Below are 9,703 nucleotides of genomic sequence, written 5' to 3' on the forward strand. Positions count from 1 at the left end.
TTCCATTGGACACTGCTGGCTCATCTCACACGCAGCATCCCCCGCAGCAATATTATGCGTATTTGGTAGTTACTTTACACCTCATGTTAGCATTCAGGAACTGTGTAGCAACTTCAGCAAGTAACTAAACTGCAAATCACCACTGCCATTGTTCAGTGACCCATCAGGCATTTTAAACACTGTCTCAGTACTTCTCGGAGCAGAATTAGTCCATTTTGCCATTGTTTAATCAGAGGCTATGAGAAGCCTGCTTTTTCTTTTGCTAAATAAATACAGATCTGTAATATTAAAGCAGGCGAGCTCAGGTGTGTGAATTTAAACTACACGTGTATTTGGAAATGGAATTTTTTTTCTCCTTCTTCTGAAGCACTAACCCAGTTAGAATATTAATCTGGGATTGTAAAAGCTACTGTATGAAATTACTTCTCCAGAACACACACAGCCCTAAACCATTCTTCAAATATTGAAGCAATCCTGCCGCACCAGAGGACTTTGTTTTGTGTATTTGCTCGTCCGGCCTACAGACTGAGGCGGGAACTGAACCTTTCCCTGTGTTTCCTTGTGGAGACAACATAATCTCCAGCAGGTATGCACAAAAGATTTGGTTTGAATTAACACGTTATTGATTTTATGTAAAGACATATGAGGGCGCAACAGTGAGCGGAGATTATGCCCACTGCACTTAAAGCATACACAGGAGTCATATCAGAACAGCAGCCCCGGCTACGCTATCCTGCCATATTTTGTAACATTTTCTCAAGGTGTTCAGACACCAGCGTGATGAATATGGTAAAAGGGCTTAAGCTCAAACCCATTGAAGTCAATGGAAAATACTCTCATTGATGGGCTTCGGATGAAGCCCTATATTCATTGGTAGACGTTATAACTGGCTGTAGGGCATAGATACAATGTTCGGTCTGGATTCGTATCAGTTTGGGCAGGTGGATTTGGATTCAGGACCTTGGTTTAGTCCATAACAGGAGATAGCTGCAAAGTTCAGCTCAAAATGCTGATCAAGAACCAATCTCCACCATAGTTTCTGGATGTTCCTTTGGGACCTGTCTCTAGTTAGAAATATGCATGAAATGCTTGACTCTGCAAAGAGCAGTCCCATTTTTGAAAAAGCCTGGGCGGGGAGCAATGATCGGTCTAGAAACCAGCATGCCAGAGCCACAAGTGCCTCTAAGAAATAAGCAAAAAATGGAACTTCGTCTCTCATTATTTATAACTTGAGTTTGCGACCATTAGTGCAATATGTATACCAGACTTTTCACATGATTTTTTTTTAACACACACAGAGAGAAGTAAATAAACTGCCCATACCTCTGCAGTGAAGTTTGAAAAATCCAGTTTTATTCATTATTTATTAATTATCATGTGTTAACCTGAATTGCCTTCACCCCTCTTTCTCAAGTAACAAACATTAACTAATTAAGGAAACAAAGGTTTTATTTAATCAAAATGGAAGAAACACATTGGTAGGTAAATGTAAATGTTTACATATTACTCAGAATCTTGAGCATTATACTTCCACCTATCCTAATCAAATACAGCACACACGCAGCTCTCTCTGTTAGAAAAGTGCTATCAGAAAAGCAGATGGTAATTTCATGGTCATCACAGAAACGTGCTTGTTTGGAAAACTGCTCACGAGAGTTCGGTTTTGCTTCTAAACAGAATCAAGCCAACCCCGATTTTTAACAAGGTTTAATGAAGGTCCTACTAGTATGAACTAATGTTACAGAGAGCTGTTCAGGGCTACGTTGGTCTCATATTTCATGCCTCCTACGCTGTGTAGTTCTCGTCTAGATCCTTCAACAGCTTCTCTCCAGTCATCTTCACCTGCAGATACAGAGATATAATGAGGATATACAATGGGCTAGCTAATAAGAGGCATCAATACTTTGTAACTTGTGAATGGCAGACTCAATGACAAGTTATGAAAGGTCATCAATAATGAGGGGGAAAGAAATTATGTCTCAGCTCATTAGATATTCCTTTTTAGGTAACATTGTTTGTTCATGTTTCTTTAAATAGTTGATGTGATAAGTTGTAACTTGCAATGCTAACAGCCCTGCTGCCGGGAAGCCTAACAAACAGTCATGCATTTAAAATACTTAACGGGGGAAGAAGACTAGTGTATGCTGTGGTATAAACAGATAAAGTGAGGTACAGATGGTGTATTTGCCTTTTCACTTCACACCTTTGCCACTTGTTGTTTATACAGTCAGCCTTAACTCATAGAACAAAAAGTTTCCAGTATACCCAGTGTCTTACCCAGAGAGAGAGGCCATTTCTTTACTGGCAGGCTTCATGGCCGTAATTCACCACCTGTAAGATCCACCAGAACAGCTGCAGCAGTGGGAAATGGAGGATAGATGGGGTGCAGGATGCTAAAAAAACATCCTGTCGGGCAGCCCTATGACCATGGAAGCTGGAAGGCTGCATGTCCAGCGGATAGTGCATTGGCATGGGAGTTAGTAAAAACCCTAGTTGGATTCCTGGCTCAGGCTGCTGTGTGACCTTGTGTGAATCATTTCATTCTCTAAAAAGAACAGGAGTACCTGTGGCACCTTAGAGACTAACAAATTTATTAGAGCATAAGCTTCTTCGGAAGTGGGCTGTAGTCCACGAAAGCTTATGCGCTAATAAATTTGTTAGTCTCTAAGGTGCCACAAGTACTCCTGTTCTTTTTGTGGATACAGACTAACACGGCTGCTACTCTGAAACATTTCATTCTCTGTGTCTCTTTCCCCCTCCCATGCTTTGTCCATTTAGGAGTAAGCTCATTGGGGCAGGGACTAGTGTGGGGCCTTGATCTCATCTGGGGCCCCTCGGCACTACAGTGATATAAACAATAATCCAGCGAAATAACCTCTGAAGACCATACGAGTTCTGCATGTTCTGGGCTTGTCGTTTTTGGCCCTCTGTATGAGGAGATCAACTCATACGAGTGAAACACAAGCAATGTACCCAGGGTATCAGAGCACAGGACTAAGCTGAGGGATTGTCTGCACAGCCTTGCAATTTGCACTATGGGGGAGTGAGTTGCAGAGTGCACTAGCATGCTGCACGGCAGCTCCCCTGTGTGGATGTTGCTGCTGCAAACTCGTAGCCCTCTTTCAAACACGACTAGATAATGCAAACCTAGGCACCAGCAGTGTCATCCAGGGGCAGTTACAGTGCGTGCTGCAATTCACAGCCCCGTAGTCCGAACTGTGGGTCTGTATAGACATAGCCTAAGTGAGGGATTCTGAGGATATCCTAGACCGCTGCAGCTACCCTCTCATGGGCCAAACTCTGCCCTCAATTCCACCTGTAAAAACCAACTAAAACCAGGGGGATTATACAGGTATGACTTGGACAGAGTTTGACCCAATGTTTTTTGTCTTACCTGAGTGGTGTCTCTTCTCTGTGAACCTATAGTGATATGTTTTACAGTGGTATATGCAATTTTTCATCTCTTATTTTACATGTAGCACGCGGGTCAGTTTTCTACATGCACAGTCAAATTTGATCATATAAATTCAACAAGGTATAATATGCACTGTATAATAAAATGCAAGGAATCAAGTTATAATAATATGCATGTCTCTTAAAATGTGTGGTTAATCATCTCTAGCCAGTTTTGTCACTCTGTTACTCCAGTTTTAGGTCAGTATAGTCTCTGTGAGTACAACTGCCCATACCAGGCCCCCCTCTCTATTAGATCCTTCTTCTGATTTCCCCACCATGTCTGTCAGTCTAGGAGGGCCTGCAAGCCAGCCTCTGCCTACATTTTGATAGAAGCCAGAATCAGGGATGTGAGAACTTCCACACTGCACTCCCCTTCTGCCTGCAGGTTTCCTGCCATATGCCCATCTGCATCAGACAGACAGAATTTTTCCCTAAGCTTCTTACACTTCAACAGGTACAAAACATTTGTCTGGTTCAAATTGTATAAATAACAAAGTGGACTTCTGGACATGTTGTAAAGGGGGGGAGGGAGAGGAAAATGTCCTGTCGAAACCTATGTGCCAAATTCTAGATCGATAAAAATAGGAGCCTACAATGGAAGCACTATATAAACTCTGATATCATATTGTATTTATAGTGTGCATAGATTACATAGGAACACCATATTAAAAAGGTATAATATATAGATGGGAAAGGATTAAATCAGCTGCCAGGACTAGAGAGCAAGGATATAAATTCATCAGTAGGTTCTGATTTCATCTTAACAAACCACGAACAAAATTTGAGTTGTGTTAGATATTTCTGAAGAGGCATTAATATTGCCGCCCAGGGGGGTTGCTTTCTTTTTAAATACTAAATGGAGATGCACTAACCATTTTCAACTGATAGTCAGCATGACATTGCTGATTTACCACTGGTGTTGGTTTATTGTCATTTCATTTTACTCAGACAATCCTATCCATTTTATTTCAATTATTTTTCTCGCCGATGCTCAAACATCCTACTTTGGTGGTGATACAGGAACCCGAAGCCACTGCTTTGCTGATGACCTAAAAACTTTATATTAGAAACCCTCTTCTCCCAGCCCCTTGTGAATGACAGAGTAATGTCCTGATCCTGCCAAACCCCTTTCTTTAGTCTCATACTCACATGAGGCATCCTGTTGAAAGCTAATGAAACTGCTCACTTGAGTAAGCGCTGCATGATCATTCCTATTAATAACTAAATAATAGTTCATACTCTTCAATGTGCTGTGGATCAGGCCCTTATAGAACTTAGCTGTGGATTTCTAAACATTCATTTAGGGTCCCATCACCCCATTGTATGTAAATATCATCATCCTCTTACAGATGGCACAGAAAGGTGAAGTGACTTGCCCAATGTCACACAGCAAGTCAATGCCAGAGCCGAGGAGAAAGGTCCAGAGGTCCTGTTTCCTCTGCCATCACCATTAAACTTACGTCTCCCTATAAAACAAGTGTTATATAGACATTAGATAGATTAGATTGACTCACTCACTGGGAAGTTCACTGACTGTGAAATTAGTAAATTACCTAAGCCCAAAGAATTTAGAAAAACAATATAATCCTGGGGGTACTGAAATAATTAATTTGCTAATCAGCTACACCTTGCTTTTTTAATTTGCAAATAGTACTCTGGTTTGTTGCCTATTTCAGCCACCTCAGGAAGAACAATATTTCAGGAAGCATGCCACCTTCTCTCAGGATACTACTGTCTATGTGTATTTTGCACCACAGGATTGGCCAGTTATTAATATGTATATAGGTTACACTGTCCAGTGCAAACAAAACTGACCCTGTGATCCAACCTCACAAATGTTGTCAGGAAATTTGTGAAACTGTTTTAAAAAAAAAAAAGCTTCAGAATTGTAATAATTTTCTGTTTTGTGCTGTTTGTCTCCTTGTTTCACTTTGTTGCTGCAGTTTGCATTAAATCATCTCAAATGCAGAGTTTGCCAGAAATGACAATTAATATGGAGAGGGGGGAAAGTATTACCATCTATTATTTGTCATAACATGAATTTAAACCAGGAAGTCAAATGATAAAATATGTGGTGAAGGAGGGAGGGAGAGGAGTACCCAAATGAGTAATAGCCTTGGGCAGTAATAGCCTTGGGCTTCTGAGCCTGAACTTAATGTGCTAAGTAAATCCCTGAGGTTAAAAAAGTATGAAAATTGTTGCAGCTTAGGGAGATATATTTTAACTTTGCAAAAGGTCCCTGCAAATCCACCACCAGACTTTTAGGTGGCTACAAATATAGAACATACACAAATTGTGTGTGTGTGTGTGTGTGTGTGTATCACTCAAAATTCTATTAACCCAGGGCGAGTTGTTGTGTTTTGGATAGATGAGTAAAATACCCAGTAATGGCTTTTATTAATAAAGTAAGGGTGACTGAGAAGATATTATGCCTGAATAGGTAAATGTTCATGACTATATAATCTGTGTGTATAGATAATATAAGGTATGTTTATCCATATGGGTGCCTATGGGGGGGTGTACACACGTAAATACATACTGTAAAGTTAAAAGCAAGTTAATGCTTATGTTCCTAAATAAGGGTTAAGGTTTACAATGCCATCTCTAAGCAAAATATTATCTTAAAAAAATAAATTTGAAAAAGGAAAAGCTTCCCAAGTTTAGTGTAAATTAACAGTAGCCACTTCGTGACACTGCAAACAATGTCTGGTTAGGGAAAAGGCTTTGCGGTCTAAACATATTTACCCAGTATGTCTGGCTATAGTTGAGTTGCACCAGTTTGAAGCCTACAGTCAGATTGTTACAATTGTGTATGTAGATTGAAAGGTAATTGATGCCTTTGTGTGGTGCATTTATGCCTGGCTCCAACTCTTTCTCTTGAAAACTGTCTTCCTATTGAGTTGACCATGCTGCTGAATTTATGAAGAGAGATGTTTTAGCAGAAATCCCCCTGAGTCTGCCATCAGTCCTAAATCCCCAGCCTGCTCTCCCTGGGAGACCTCATGACACAGAGCATGCCAAAACAGCTTCCTTTTGCCTATGCATTAGCAATCTATTTTACCTTTTTGACATCTCTCACACATAAAACCGTAAGAGAGAAATAAAATATCTGTCTCTGGGCGAAAATAAAGCTTTGCCTCCCTCCTGATCTATAGGATATAAAATAAAGCCATGGCTTTGATAGTGGCTTTTCCTTATGCTGGAGTTGCCTTTGCATACGCGGAGACAATGAAGATGAATGAGCTGGGATTCGCTGCCTCCTCGTGGGGTTTGTTTCACCCTCTTTTTCTTTAATGGTCTTTCTTCCCCCACCGCTCACACCCTCTTTACTTGTCTTCCTCTGTTTGTCTTTTAGCTGCCTTTCCCTCCTTTAAAAAAAAACTTTTAATTTTCATCCACACCCTGGTTTTCCTCCTAGCAATCAGGTCTCACTCACACACACACACACACACACACACACTTCTCTCTCACCCATTTGCTACAGTTGTTTGTGAACTACTGGCTTTGGTCCAGAAAAAAAAACAACCCAGGGGTAGACAGAAGTCCTGGGCACTGAGGTGCAATTAAAAATAAACCTACAAAAAAAAGCTGCCACTTCTCTCAGCAATGTCCTTTTATTCTGCAGCACTTGGGTGAACCAGTGTGTTCCTGTTGGTGTTGGTTTTTTTTTTCCACGGGGACAAGCAGAAAAAGGCAGCTTCACATTGCACCCTGTGCTTTCTGCAAGCCCAGTTCTGAAGTGCGAAGGATTTGTCAGCCAGCAGGAATGAGCACTTCTGCTCTCTCCCCCTGTCTCATTCTCTTTCCTTTACGCTCCCTTGAAAGGAGGCTGATTCTGCCTGATATTGTTGGTTGGTTGTTTGCCACTCTCTGCCTTTTCCCCAGCAAGCTGCAGCCTGAGAGAGAGAAGAGAGATCTCCCTCCAGGGCTGGCTCTTTCATGATTCCCCCTTTTGGAGGCTTTCCCTGCCTTGCCTTCAGTCAAAACCCAGGCACACACTCTTTGGACTGGTAATTATTTATTAGTTCTGTTTCCCCATAAACAATGCATGAGCTTGGAATGTAAGCGACACCATTTAGCGACGTGCCATGAAATCCAGGAAGGGGTAATCAAGAGTGGGAAGGAGCAGACCAAAAAAAAAATCCCAGCAACTTCTCTGAGAGGCGCTTCTTCCCACCCCAGCTGCAAACGTGCTGTGAGTGGACTTTCCTGACCCGTCTCAACACTGTTTACCCTTCTAATCGATTCAAGTGTTTCAATGTAAACTTGGGACCTCTAATACATAATTTAAAGATCTTTTTCCCGGCTCCTTAAAACCAACCTTGCAGGGCACATAATGATGGATCCGGGCCAGGAATGGTTTGTAGTTCTACCGGCTTAATTATATCTTCACTTAAATGTTGGTTTAGTCATCGATATCAAAATCAGCCAAATGCATCGCTTCCAAGACTCTTCCGGTGGGGAAAGTTTCTGTGCAAGAAGGTTTATGGGTTAGCGGGGCCGGGAAAAGTTATCCAGTGTGTGGGTATCTAGGTAACAAGCAGCTACTGGGCACTATAGTAACTTTGACTTGTGAAGATATAGACTTGCGGCTTTCTGAACTGCGGTATTGCGTAGTCTCCAGACAATACCTGGCTTTCAGTTCGTATGTTTCCCCATCCCCTGCAAACCCGCTGCTTCCTTGGGTAGGGCAGGGTGTGTTATGTGACCACTGGGCCGATGACAGGGAAACGGGGGGGAAGTGTAAGTCACTTTTTTTAGAGAGCTGGCATGAAACACCCACAAAGGAAGGGGAAAGAGGAAAGTCAGGTGGAGGAGGATGGAAAGCAGCGTCTCGCAGCCCAGTGACCAGCAGGGAGCCACTTCTGCAGAGTCCAGGATTATGGGTTAACTGTCACCGATTATTCCAACGTGGCTGAGGTGTTCTTTGTCTGATCGCCTTGCCTCTCCTGTTCGTTTCTCCCCACCCAGCGCAACACAAACTAACAAACAAACCCCCCCTGACATTTTGAAATCTAAGACTCCCCTGTTGCCTTTTGATCCGCTATCCAGCTCCGGAAAACGGTAACAGGAAACTGACAAATACACTGGATAAATTCATGTTAGTTTCCCAGATCCAGGTGTGTTCTCTTGCATTGTTTAGAGTTTTTAAAGGCGCTGGCGTGTTGGCGCATATTAAAAGGAGGGGGAGAGGGACATTTCTGATTGCTTAAACCTCTCCAAGGGGGTTCAAGCAAAGAAACCGAGGGTGGGGGTACAGTGTAGAAGCCAATTAAGTAGGTTGTTGGCTTTTTTCTTCCTGTCTCCCCTCTCCGCACATTACTGGAGGGAGGGGACTCGGACAATGCTGCTGAGATTCAGTTGGATTATTGGCTTTTGGGAGTGAAAGAACAGCTGTTTCAATGACAGGGCTACAGGGAACAGATCTGTAAGAGCCATCGAATTTCTTAGCCCTGGTGTGCTGCGGAGTTGGAAAGTCGGGGGGAAATGGTGGGTTGAGTTGAGGGTGTAGAAGTCAATATCTGGCCCTGGCAGATGTCCAGGGCTCCCGAAGTTTCAGGCTCCGAGGAGCCCACACCGTGTACAACATTGGCAAGACAAATCCTGCTAGAACTTAATTTTTGTATCTAAGAGCCAGGGGAGGTAGAACTGGAGGAGTTTGTGGTGTCGCTTCCACGTCCCAGGGTTATATTCACATGCAAAAAATCCTCGCCTGATTCCTTGGGTTGGGCCCACTGGACGGTTTCCTTCCCCAAATGGCACATGAAATTCACCTATTGCAAATACTTTTGTTTAAGCAGAGTCTGTGTTGGGGGAAAATCAGCCCCTGGACACAAATTGCATTTGAAAGGGCCATTTAAACCTCTATCTTGGGCACTAATCGGCGACATCTACTGCCACCGATTTCCTTTAATGTTGCAATATGATTTGTCAAGGAGTTGCCCCCTGTCTTTTTTTTTTTAAAGAAAGCTGGTTAACAGCAGGGATCAGCTGTGTCAGGAAGAGGAGTCAAACTCACTGCGTTCATTTTGTTGTTTATTTGGTTTTGCTGAGAAACGGAGCATTTACAACTTTTCAGTTTATATACCCATTTTAATATCCATTACGTTGCTGGTTATTGCAGTGATCTGAGAAGTAAATCTGCTTACTGACGACGATGAGGCAAACAGTAATGTACCAATGCTCTCCAGCGTTAGAAAATCGTCCATTTGGCCAGTGACTTTCCCTAAGTGATCTCCCAAACTAT

This window comes from Chrysemys picta, chromosome 19 (genome assembly GCF_011386835.1).
Source record: "Chrysemys picta bellii isolate R12L10 chromosome 19, ASM1138683v2, whole genome shotgun sequence".
NCBI classification, from domain to species: domain Eukaryota; kingdom Metazoa; phylum Chordata; order Testudines; family Emydidae; genus Chrysemys; species Chrysemys picta.